Source organism: Puma concolor, chromosome C1, assembly GCF_028749965.1.
Source record: "Puma concolor isolate L17-30 chromosome C1, mPumCon1.1.hap2, whole genome shotgun sequence".
NCBI lineage: Eukaryota > Metazoa > Chordata > Mammalia > Carnivora > Felidae > Puma > Puma concolor.
Window position 1 is genome coordinate 200,997,305 of NC_141674.1, and position 13,791 is coordinate 201,011,095.

Consider the following 13,791-nt stretch of genomic DNA (forward strand, 5'->3'; position numbering starts at 1 on the left):
AGTATTTTACCCTGGTTCAGTTTTAATTGCTTTTAAGTGTTTCTTCAATTTGGTATAATTGCCTCTTTTCACCATTCAGAAATATTGCAGAAACCTGAAATATTCATATTATCACTTATGTTTCCAGGACATTGATTTAATCTCAGCCCCATTGTTTTAAGACTGGTTGATTTCCCAAGCTATCATTTGCCTGCAGGGAGGGCAGAATTTATCATGGTCATAGCACATACTGGATAAAATCTTGGTGGAAGTATTTTGCAGTATTCCTGGATATTGAATCAAGAAGCGTTCTTATCATTTTCTATCCGACTCACATCTATGGTCAGTGCCCAGTATTAGATGCCCAGTCAATGCCCAGTGTTTGGATGCCACTTTCCTGTCACCTGTGTCTGGGATTCAGAGACTGTGAATTTGTCCAGTCAAAATGCTTTTTTTGCCTGAAATAATAACCAGGTTCAAGAAGGTAAGCAATCAGAAAAGTTTGAGATCAGCTTCCACGGGTACACATTGACCCTAAAAACCTGAATCAGTTCACAATCCTTGAGTTGTACCTGCTATATAACCCCCATAGCTTCTCCCACCCTGTTTCTCTTTCTGGCCTCCTCCACTGGTCTTTCTTTCCCCAAATCTCCTATTGATGTTTGTTTTCTTTTTCTTATTTTCTACCTCACTTTGCTGTAGTCATTCAGAACTAAATAGAATGCCAACCTCTGAACCAATCTATAGTACATGGCTGTGACCTGAATCCCATTTTCTCAGTTACCAATAAATTGCAATTCATTCTTCACAGCTTTCTGACATAACCTCTGACTGGTTCACACTAAATCTTTACTATATCTCAGAAATCTAACCGGATCTAGACTCTAGTTCACTTCTCTGGTAACTCAATATGTCTTTGTAGGAGAAGAACTATCCTAGTTAGCATTACCTAATATTTTCTTTTTCTCTTTTAGGTTTATTTATTTGAGAGAGAGAGATAGAAAGAACATGAGTGTATGGGGGGGGAGGGGCAGAGAGAGAGGGAGAGAGAGAGAATCCCAAGCAGACTCTCAGCTGTCAGCACAGAGCCCAACATGGGGCTTAATCCCATAACCTTGGGATCATGACCTGAGCCAAAAGCAAGAGTTCACTGCTTAACTGATTGAGCCAACCAGGCACCCTGTTACCTAATATTTTGTTAAAGTTTGAGACAATACTAAAAAATTTGGGAGAAAGGCACCTGGGTGGCTCAGTCGGTTAAGTGTCTGACTTCAGCTCAGGTGATGATCTCAGTTTGTGAGTTTCAGCCCTACACCAGGCTCTGTGCTGACAGCTCAGAGCCCAGAGCCTGCTTCAGATTCTGTGTCTCCCTCTATCTCTCTCTGCCCCTCACCTGCTTGCACACTGCCTCTCTCTCTCACTCTCTCAAAAATAAATAAACATTAAAATAAATAAAATTTAAAAATTCAGGATAAATGACATTAATTATGGAAAAAGACTTAAAAAATCTTCAATTTCTAATGTCATTCCAGTTTGAAGAAACATGGTACTTTGTTACAGAATGGCTGAACTTCACTTTTTCTTTAATTTTATTAAGAAAAAAGTTGAGGGGCACCTGGGTGGCTCAGTCTGTTGAGGTACCAATTCTTGATTTTGGCTCAGGTCATGATCCCAGGGTCATGGATTTGAGCCACATGTCAGGCTCTGTGCTGAGCATGGAGCCTGCTTGAGATTCTCTCTCTCTCTCTCTCTCTCTCTCTCTCTCTGCCCCTTTCCCCCAGGTGCACACACACACATACTCTCTCTCTCTCTCTCTAAAATTTAAAAAAAAAAAGAAAAAAAGAAAAAGTTGAAAAACACCAAGTATGCATATTTTTTCAAGTCAAGACTTTGCTTGAAAGACTTTGCATCCCACTATAGACTTATTTTACAATTAGTCTTAATTTGGCTATCTTTGATAAAAATGATGGTGATTTCAGAGAGGAAAATTATGTTTCAAAAACATATCCTTGTGGATGGTAGATTCTAGTTTTGATTACTTGTCTTTGAATGTTTGTTGTTTGGCTATAAATTAGGCTGGATCCTGAGTTCTTCTGGTTTCCTCAAATATCTGGCTATTAATCTCCAAATTAAGGTTCCCAATTTTCTCTTATTCTCTTGACTTGAAATCATTGAGAACTAAAACTGCCCTTTTACCTAAAGCTCTGCAAACTGAAGCTAGACAACTTGATGTAAACTTCAGAGAAATCGTGACAACAGCTCATGTATAGACAATCCCCATGCCTGTTGCTCTGTGGGCCACTCAAAGAGATCACAAGAGACATTAGAACTAGAAATCAGAAAAATCTATCAGTCTGTCGCCGCTTGTCCCCACTCCATCTGAGGATGCTTCGAGGCTGACATCTAAAAATCCTCTCACTGACAGCACTAGGGACTCAGACACTAGGTTTGTGATTTGCTCCAGCCATTAGCCTGTGTTTTTCTTTTGTTTCCATAGAAATGCCTATGGTTACTTCTAAGACCCCAATACCAACACAAGAGGCACTGAGGAATATTTCATAAGTCAAGTCAAATGGTTTCCTTCTACAATTGCCCCTTGTTGACCCCATTTGTCAAGAAGCAGTCAGAGGAGAGATGATATCCCCTTGTCTCTGATCTCACAAAATTGTGGAATGAACCTGTGACAGTGGGGAATTGTTACAGGGAAAGAAACTTAGCATGTCTGACTCCATACTGCTCCTATTGCCCTTGCTGCTGTGACCCATAGATTAGGAACTTCTACTTAGCCCTGCACATAGGCATGGTACAGCTAAGATTTGCAAAAAGCTGTTCTTTACCTGAAACCTACCTTACCCAAGGAGCTAAGGAAACGTGTGAAGAAATGACCGTGCTATGTTTCAGATTTACAGGAATGGCATGACCACATTCCTGCATGCAAACACCAACTGTCTGAGGACAAAGAAGTTATCCAACCTCCCTGGGATGTCTATAGACGTCAGCCACCTTTTGACTCTAGTCCCTTCTTGGCTTCCCTCTTTGGCTAACATAAAAGAAGCTTGAATTTCCTGCCAAAGGGAGATGGTTCTTTGGGACGGTAGTCCTCCATGTCCTTGGTTTTCTGGCTTCCCCCAAAAAAGTAGCTTTTCTTTACTCCAACATCTTGCCTCTCAATTTAGTGACCAATCATGTGACAAGCAGAATAAGCTTAGCCTCAGTTATAATTACCCAAGGAAACGAAAACATGTCAACATAAAGACTTGTATGTGAATATTTATAGTAGCTATTTCAATAGCCAAAATCTGATGAACAACCCAAATGTTCATCAATTCTGGAGTGAATTAAACCAACTGTGATATGTCTATATGATAGAATTCTACTCCTCAATCAAAAGGAATGAACTACTGGTATGTGAACTATATATTAATCTCAAAAGCATTATAAGTGAAAGAAAACAGTCATAAAAGACTACATATCATATGATTCCATTCATATGAAATCCTAGAAAAGCCAAACGTATAGTGACAGAAAATATATCAGTGATTGCTTGTGGGTAGAGGAAGTTGAAAATGGCCTCAAGGGACCTTTTTGAGGTAATAAAAATGTTTCATTTCATGATTGTGGTGGTGGTTTACCATTATATAGTTTGTCAAAAAAATCACTGAACTGTACACTTAAAATTGGTGATCTTTATTGCATATAAATGATACATTGGTAAAGCTGACCAAACAAAACAAAACAAAACAAAACAAAAACCTTTCACATAATAAAGGAATTATAGGATGCTATCATGAGCATGAAACAGGGGACCTAACCTGAGTTTAAGGAGTGGCCTCCCTAAGGATATTTAGGTGGAGACTAAAGGACAAATAAAAACTTGCTAGGGGCACCTGGGTGGCTCGGTTGGTTGAGCATTGGGCTCTTGATCTCATGATCTCACGGTTTGTGAGTTTGAGCCCCAAGTTGGGCTCTGTTCTGTCAGCCCAGAGCCTGTTTGGGATTCTCTCTCTCCCTCTCTCTCTGCTCCTCCAACACACACACACACACACACACACACACACACACACACACACACTCACTCTCTCTCTCTCTCTCTCTCTCTCTCAAAATAAATAAACATTTAAAAAATAATAAAAAAAATAAAGAGATAATAAGTTTAAATGAGGCCATATGGATAGGTCGTCATCCATGTGACTGTACTTGGAGATAGCATGTTTAAAGAGGTGATTAAGTTCGACCAAGGACAGTAAGGTGAAGCCCTTATCCAACATGAGTTATGTTCTTATAAGAGGAGAGACATCAGAGATGTCTGAACAGAGAGACGGCCATGTGAAGACACAGCAAGGAGGCCATGTGCAAGCCAAGGAGAGAGGCCTTGGGAGAAACCAAACCTACCAACACCTTTATCTTGCACTTCTAGCCTCCAGAACTATGAGACAATAAATTTCTATTGTTTAAACCACCCAGTCTATGGTATTTTGTCATGGGGGCCCTAGCACACTAGTATAGAGAATATGAATTTCAGAGATCAATATGAAGGGATTCAGGAGGGAGGAGAGATGTGGGAGTTGGAATCAAGAGAAACATAGATAAAAGAAGTGAAACAGACATGACTTTATAATATCTTTATTATTCTTTTATATTGTCAAGAATATCAAGGTATAATTTGTGTTAAATAAAATTCAATATATTTAAGTGCATGGTTTAGGTATAGTGGGGGAATAAATGTATTAAGCCATGTAACCGGCACCACACACAAAGTGAGAAAAAGAACTTTGATATAGTTCAAATTATGTTGGACGATTAATAGTCTTTTCTTGAGTTAAGATATAATAACGAAGTTATTCATCTCAGAGATAAGACAATTGCTATACTGAATATGTAGGAGATATTTAAGTGGGGAGGGTAAAGAGTGGACTACCATTTTTGTAAAGTCTACTCTCTACCAGTTATTATGTGTTTGACATCATCTTTGCCATAACACTTTGAGGAAGTCAACTCATCCAAAAACAGGCAGTGCACCAGAAGATTCTTACAAAAGTGACTTAGAGATAGCCTTGACCCTAAGTCTGTCTGAATCTTTGCCCTGTACCACAGCCCAAATGAGTCCTGCTCAGTGCCCATGAAAGAGTAGGAAATAAACAAACAAAAAACTCTACCATTTGAGAGTAAGAGAAGACTATCAAGTTGGTAAAGCACTAGAAATGGATTTACAGAAGAGGGCTGTAGAGTTTCTATCCTTGAGAATCTTTGAAAAACATAACTGATAATTCTGTCTGATGAATTTGGGAATTAGAAACTGAGAAATGAGATTTGCCATTCATCAATTTCCATCATTTAATATTCATTCACTAAACAGAAATTGAGTATCTGCTATTTGTTAGGCACTAGTGAAAGGAAAGTGAGTAACATGTCATTGACTGGAAAGAACTCAGTTTTGATGGGAGAAGAACATGTTAACATCCAGAGCACCGTGTGACAGGTGCCATGAGGGAGGTGCTTTGAGGCAGGTTGGAGGAACGTTTGCCAAGACCACAGGTGAGAGAGCAAAGGAGTCAAGAAGTAAAATACAAATAGTTGGTTTTGTGCAGCATTTCTCCATATGCATGGACAAGCGATAAAATGTCAATTGTGTAATTTTGGTTCAGCACTCTTATTTTTACACTTAAAGCTGTCCTGCAGTATATAAACATGAACAGTAAAATTTCTTGTAATCATTTACGATTTTAGCTTTTCTTTATTTAGGACATTAAATAGGGGTGCCTGGCTAGCTCAGTCAGTGGAGTGTGCCACTTTTGATCTCGGGATTGTGAGTTCTAGCCCTGTATTGGATGTAGAGTTTACTTAAAAACAAAATCTTAAAAAAAAAAAAAAAAAAAAAAACATTAAATAGCAAATAAAAACACCTTGACAACTTGAAAAGACAGCACAGAATAAAGAAAAAAATTATGTTTCATTACATTTAATGGCGCTATTTTCCCTGCTTTTTGAATTTTTTTAACGTTTATTCATTTTTTGAGAGACAGAGAGCGTGAGTGGGGGAGGGGCAGAGAGAGAGGGAGACGAAGAATCTGAAGCAAGCTCCAAGCTCTGAACTGAGAGCACAGAGCCCCTCGTAGGGCTTGAATCCACAAAACCGTGAGATCGTGACCTGAGCTGAAATGGGGAGCTTAACTGACTGAGCCACACAGGTGCCCCTTTTCCCTGCTTTTTGAATGTTTTTAAATGTTTATTTATTTTTGAGAGAGAGAGTGTGCGTGAGCAGGGGAGGAGCAGAGAGAGAGGGAGACACAGAATCTGAAGCAGGGTCCGGGCTTTGAGCTGTCAGCACAGACACAATGCAGGGCTTGAACACATGAACCATGAGATCATGTCTTGAGCTGAAGTCAGACACTAAACCAGCTGAGCCACCCAGGCACCCCTTTCCCTGCTTTTTAAGTAAGGGATTTTATATTTTCTTTTTGTAATAGATCCCACAAATACCGTGATATTTCATTAGCGTACAGCAGGGGTTGGCAAATTTTTTCTTAAAGAGCCAAATAGTAAATATTTTAGGCTTTTAAGGCTATATAGTCTTTGTCTCAACTACTCAACTCTGCCCTTGTAGCCCAAAGCAGCCATAGACAATATGTATATGAATGGGTGTAGCTGTGTTTCAATAAAACTTTATTTACAAATTGGCCAGGCCATCAGTCACAGTTTGCCAGCTTTTGGCCTATATCTATGTTCTCAAGCTTGCCCCATATTAGAATTGACTGGAGAAGTTTTACATCAGTATTTGGGACATGCTTCCTGAGTTCCTGATTTAATCGTTGTTGGGTGGAACCCAAGTATTTGTTAAAAGGTTTCACTGTAATTTTCATGTGATGCCAGAATATGATGCCTTGCCTTTCAACCATTACCAATATTGGACATTTCTTAAGAAGAAAGGTCTGGATGGTTACTTTTTTTTTTTTTTTAATTTTTATGTGTTTTTAATACCCCTATCTGCCCTCTCAGAAAAGATTTATGACAGCATGTTTTGTTTAGACTCTCAGTGGCCTAAAGGCTCTGGCTGCTAACAAGATAATTTGGGAATAAACCTAGATGGATATAATTCAATCATGACCTGTAACTAACTGTGCCTTAATTGTGAGGTAATTGGAATTCATTTTTTGAGGAATATAGTATAGGAAAAGTGTAGTTAGTCACCTGGTCAAACTTTTAGAAAAATGGAATTGATAACTATTATCTAAGTTCTACAAATATGCTACAAGGGGGAAAAAGGACAAATTATTTTCATTTTGGAGTCTGTTGTCTTTCAAATGTGATTCTAATGCACCACTTTTGATTATTGTTGATCTTAACTCTGAAAAGAGCTATGTAATCCAAAAATTACATAGCATCAAAATATGTTACACCATAAATAAAATTGTTTCTGGTGTAACTCCAGAAACATATTTGTGCATGTACCTATGCCCTGATATATTTAGGTCTAAATTAAAGATATATTAAATAAACCTGATGAAAAAGGGAATAGTCATGTCAATAACAACTCATTGTTATGGTTCTCCATAACTTAATTTTCCAGAGAGCAGAAGCTGACCCCTTGAAGGACCATCAGTTTTTAATCAATTTTAAGATAATTCTTTGAAGTGTCTTATACAATTTTCTGCTCTCTAGAAGTGAATATTTTTGATGACTCAGGACAATCACTATGGGTTTGAGTTATCATATTGGACTAGGACACACTGACATCTTTTGAGACCTCATGAAAATGAGTAAGAGCAAGGATTCTGGGGCAACATCACCAGTTTTGAAACTTAGCCCTCCCACTTACCCACCATATTACCTACACTACAGATCTTCCTCTGGGGTTATGTTCTGATAACCTCGTGGTAAATTGAAAATATCATAAGTCAAAGTACAATTAAAACAGCCTAAAGGACATCATAACTTAATCTAGCCTACCTTAAATGTTCTCAGAACACTGTTAGCCTACAGTTGGGCAAAATTGTCCAAGACAAAGCTTTTTTGATAATGTAGTGCTGAATATCACATGTAATTTACTGAATGCTGTACTGAAAGTGGAAAACAGACTAGTTGCATAGCTACATATGGTTGTAAGTATGTCGGCTATTTACCCTATGAACTGCAGCTCAAGGCTACTGCCCATCACGAGAGAGGATCATGCTGCTTATTGCTCGCCCAAGAAAGGATCCAAATCAAAATATGAAGGAGTTTCTACTGAATGCATATAGCCTTTATACTCCTATGAAGTCATAAAATTATAAGTCGAACCATCATAAATCAGAGACCATCTGTAGTTACTTACACACTAGCACCTCAACCACAAAGAATAATTACAGCACTACTTCACCAAGTTGTTGTGAGGAGAAATGAGTTCCCACGTTTGAAGGGCTTACAAGAGTGGCTGACATGTAGGAAGCACCCAATAAATGCAAGTTCGTGTTATCTTTCTTAAGGTTTTTTTTGTTTTTTTTTTTTTTAAATAAGCCCATACTCTTCCTTTAGGTTTTGATTTTGCATTTGTTTTAGAGACACTTATTTTTGCTCCTATATTTTGGGGATATTGAGGGCATATCTAGAATATCAAGAGGGCATGGCAATTGGCCAAACATTTAGAACATGACGGGGCAGGAAGAGGAAAAAATAGCATCTACATCGTCTAGCACTGGACCCACCACTAACTAGTAAGGGATAAGCGCTCAGGCAATAGACAGGGCTGACAAGAGAGATTCAGCCAGAGTGACAAACATAGGGTCGAGATTTGATCACCTCTCAATTCTTCATCTGTGGCCTGTATTATAGGAAGCAAAAGAGTTTCAAGTGAAGGATCAAGGCATCCTAACATGAGGAGGCCTTGACTTTGGGGACTTGGACTAGGAACACTTAGTAGTTCAGCATTCAGGAAGTTGGCATTGGAAGTGGTCTTCACAGGGCAAAAGCCCTAGCAACTAAACAGGGATCCATGGACTGTGTGTAACCCTAGGAGGGCAGGACCCCCATCCAGGAAGGATTTGGAGATCAAGTATCAACATAACACCCTGAAACCAAGGACCTAGACTGAAGCTCAGGTGGAAAAATTAGGAGAATTGGGGGCTCAGGAGGAGAGGATTCCCAGTTATTAGAACAGAGACAGTGCTCTATCTCTCTCTCTCTTAAAAATAAATATTAAAAAAAAAAAAACAAAAACAAAAAAAAACAGAGACAAAACTTCAGGGTCAGTTCCACAACAAAGATAACTCAATGATGAGCCTCAGAAAGTGGTTCTTCAAGAGTTTAAGGTTCTGTTGACCTTGAGAACTGGGAGTGAAGGTGAGTCTGTAAGGAAAGACCAACTGGCCCCAGGGTTTTGTGTGGTGGGGAATACAGCATGGGAAGGGGAAGAAAGATGCTAGGGTTTGGAGGCTATTCAGACCTAACAGACTTTCTTGTTGCTGTCAGTGAATTTACCTCTGGCAGCATTTGCCATCCCTGCCCCCACTAATCTACCAAGCCACTTAGAACGTATTATCAGCTAAAATACCATGCATTTATTCTGATTGTATATGAAGTAACAGAGACAACGAGCTCTCAGAGTAGAGCCTGGAATGGCCCTCTTATGAATAAGTAAATACACTTTAACATCTAGACTTTTGCTGCTCTGAAATCTTTTCAGTTTTCTTCAGCATTATGTCATATGTTGAGATAACCAGTTAAGTGTCATCAAAATAAATGAGATGTTGACATTATTTGAACTGATGTATTGCTTTCTATTCAACGATATCAGAAACACCACTCTGCCTCTCTTCATTCCCCTTTGCAATGGTAGCATTGTCTAGAGCAATCCAAGGGTTTGGTCTTGAGGTCTCTGCTGACTGGTTCCCCCTGAAGAGTCCCCTGTATTGTTGTGGATCATCTCAGTATCCAGCTCTGCCATGGAGTTTCCCTTCTGTGATACTAATGACTGTCTGAAACCTGTGTTGTGGTGTATCCGGTAAGCTTATGAAGCCACAGTGGTAGATTAAATATGTTCACAGATGCTTTGCTGCTTCTACAACTCTTAAATCTGTGCTCGTCTTAGAGATTTATTTGAGCAATGGATGTTGTAGAAGTGACCTTTAAAAATTCCGGAGGTGTGGCTGTAAGAAGCGTTGCCTTCACTGTTAGTGTGCTCAGCTGGCATGTAAAAGCTCTGACCCCTGAGGCCACTTTGCTGGAGAAACTTCATGGGAAGGCCATGAAGACTGCATGAAGAGAGGGTCACACACGGCTGGCTGCTCCAGCCCTCAGCCACGTGCACATCCCCACAGAGATCCTGCCCCAATTTGCAGATCTGTGATCAGAGTAATACGGTTGTGACTTCATGGCTTAAGTTTTGCAGGTGCTTGTTGCACAGCAATAGATTATCGGAACTACCCTCTTCACTGGCCCCAGAGATTCATGGAATAAGAAAGCCCCTTGCCTTTTATTAACTCATCACTTTAATTTCATAAAGGCTACTGCACCAGATGCAAGCAAATCCAAATTTCTTTACTGAAAGACTAGAGTAATTTCAGGAGAGAAGTATACTATAGATGGCAGAAGATTATACTTGAGTACTCAAAGGGAAGACACCTAAGAATTATATCCTTCAAAAGGGTTCCCCTCATGGGTTTCTCCACACCTCATTTAGCTCCCGAGGCCCCAGGGAAATCCCCTCCTCCAAACATCTCTAGTTGCCTTTCATCTGCCTGGATTCCCACCCACCTCCACTGAACACTCCATTTCTCCCTGAATCCATCCCCCTCCTCCTCTAAAATAACCAGCCTACATCTGATGCTTGAAATGTAGCAGCCACCCCAGGGTTTTGCAAGATAATCAGCGAAGCAGGTGTATACCCAAGTCTCACAGGACAGGTGAGGAAGAAATGGCTCTGATCCTTTGGTAATGCTGAAGCAGGAGCCTCTTTGTTGCATTTCCCCCCAATGTTTGTAGCAGTATATGCTGCAATTGAGCTGAACCCCATAATTAGAGAACATTTAAGTGAAATGCATAGTCATTAATTTGGGGAGAATAGAGCATTCTAAACCAAGAATCACAAATTGTAGCGTTTGGACACCAAGCAGATAATATGAATGAGTGAAGTGGACCTGATACAATTAAGGTTCAAAAATGGAGATTATAGGGGCGCCTGGCTGGCTCGATCAGAGAATGTGACTCCTGATCTTAGGGTTGTGAATTTGAGCCCCACATTCGGTGTAGAGATTACTTAAAAAAAATAAAATAAAAGCTTAAAAAAATGGAGATTAGAACAAGATAGAACGAGCTCTCATTCCTTTTCAAAGGGCATAAAAATTGCTGTTCTGCAGGAACATAGATAGTGTTGTCATGTCTCCTCTCTCTTCAGAGATGTGAACTTACATGTGAAATGTTCAATTTTTAAAACACTGAGGAGGCCAAACAAAACACATGTCCATCCACTGAATTTGGGGCATCGGCTGAAAATAATTTTGAGAAAATAATTTTCTTAATTATCAAGGCACTTGTCCCCTCACCTTTGCCTGATCCCCATAATTGTGTGAGTAACACTTAGAGCACTGCTGTGCCTCAGCATTCTTCCTGAATAACTGATTACATTAGTCTTTAATACGCACTCTTCTTTTTTTCTCTGAGTGACTCCCAGATCCGATTAATTCCTAAACTTTAGCCATCTCTCTCTAGTGTGGGGAGTGAAGCGTTTGCCAATTCTTTTCTCGACAGCAGTTTTAAAGGCTTGTGAAGGCTGAGACCTTCACTCCTGATAGGTTAATTCCAAAACACTACCTCCTTCCATTCTCTCTTAAGCAATATTATATTAATCAGACTGCGCTGGGTCCCTATACTAGGTATTTCTGCTACAAACAATGCCTGGTTAGGGCTCTTAAAATTGGGATTTTATTTTTTTTTATTTTTTATTTTTTTTTAAATTTTTTTTTCAACATTTTTTATTTATTTTTGGGACAGAGAGAGACAGAGCATGAACGGGGGAGGGGCAGAGAGAGAGGGAGACACAGAATCGGAAACAGGCTCCAGGCTCCGAGCCATCAGCCCAGAGCCTGACGCGGGGCTCGAACTCACGGACCGCGAGATCGTGACCTGGCTGAAGTCGGACGCTTAACCGACTGCGCCACCCAGGCGCCCCTTAAAATTGGGATTTTAAACAGAAAATAGGGGCGTCTGACTGGCTCAGTTGAAAGCATCCGACTCTTGATCTCTCGGGATCATGAATTCGAGCCCCACATTGGGTGTAGAGATTACTTAAGTAAGTAAAACCTTAAAAAAATATTTAAAAAAACCCATAAAATAACTTGATGAGCATTTTTCATGGGAAATGATATTTAATTAAAGAATTAAAATAAGCATAAAAAGTTATGATTTTTATCCTGTAATAAGTTAATAAATCCTGTATTGAATGCCTACCATCTCTTTCCTGTGCCCACCTTCCCCCCAACAAGCTATCCTGGCAATAAATTCCTTACACTGGGATGATGTAATGTTCTAAGAGCTGCCAATATTTGAGAAGATTTCCTATTCTCATTCAGACAGAACTTTGAATCTTTTTATTACAATTCTATGGGAAGGGTGGGTCAACCACAGTGCAGCTATATTCCCTGTCAATTGCAATGTCAATCAGTCTTTTGAATCCTTTGAACTGTTCTAATTCTCCAGTCTAGTGCCATGTACCACTTCCAGAGCAGTCCATGAGAGGTTTGACCCAGTCAGAAGCTGAATAGACCTAGTGGTCTGGAAGCTTTTACGATTTGAGGGTCCTCTTCTAGAAAAAGAACACAAAATTACCAAAATAAACATATCCAAATGCTCTAAAAAACAGACATTGCACCAACCTGAGATTTTCTTTAAAATCAGAACTAAGAGGGACAAGCCCTCAATCCCCCTCAAGTGATAAGAGCAGGAAATAGGAGCCAGGGTGTTAGTGGTGGCTGGACCCCCACAAGTATTGACTGGTTGCATTAGGACTTAATAAAGTTCATACATGAAAACAGCTATGAGAGACAGAAAGAAATAATGTAATTGCAGTTGTTCAAAAACCTGTTCTATAATCATTTTAAAAATGTTTTAGTGAGGGGCGCTTGGCTGGCTCAAGTCAGTTCAGCATCTGACTCTTGATTTCGGCTCAGGTCATGATCTCACGGTTAGGGAGATTGAGACCACGTGGGGCTCTTCACTGACAGTGCGGTGCCTGCTTGGGATTCTCTCTCCCTCTCTCTCTGCCCTTCCCCCACTCATGCTCTCTCTCTCTCTCTCTTTCTCTCTCTCTCCCTCTCTGTCAAAATAAATACACATTTAAAAGAATAAAAATATTTCAGCAAAATAAATGAGACATTACTGACACTAACTTTGACAATATAAATGGCAGGGTCTCTGTCATACATAAATTAATATATTAAAGAACTGAAAAGAATTCAGATAGAAATAATGGAATATGAAACAAAGGGATGAACAATGATGAAATTAATAGACATTACTGACATAAAAAAAACAACAGCAAAAAAAAAAAAAAATCAGAGCGTACCCAAAGCATACAAATGAGGTGGCCCCAAAGCTTGATCATCATTGTTCTTATAAAAAATCTGCCTGTACTTGGAAGCTGCATCCAGTCCTCTACACAAGATCCCCTGATATGATTCCAGCACAGAGAGGGTCGGGGCCCATTTTTACTACTTTCCTCAATACAGAACATGTGGGTTTGATAATATCCAATCACAACTCCCTTCTGTCTTATTTGGGAATAAAAAAGTTTACATTTCTTCGTCACCTATGAGACCTGCATATAAAAAGAATAAGCAAAGA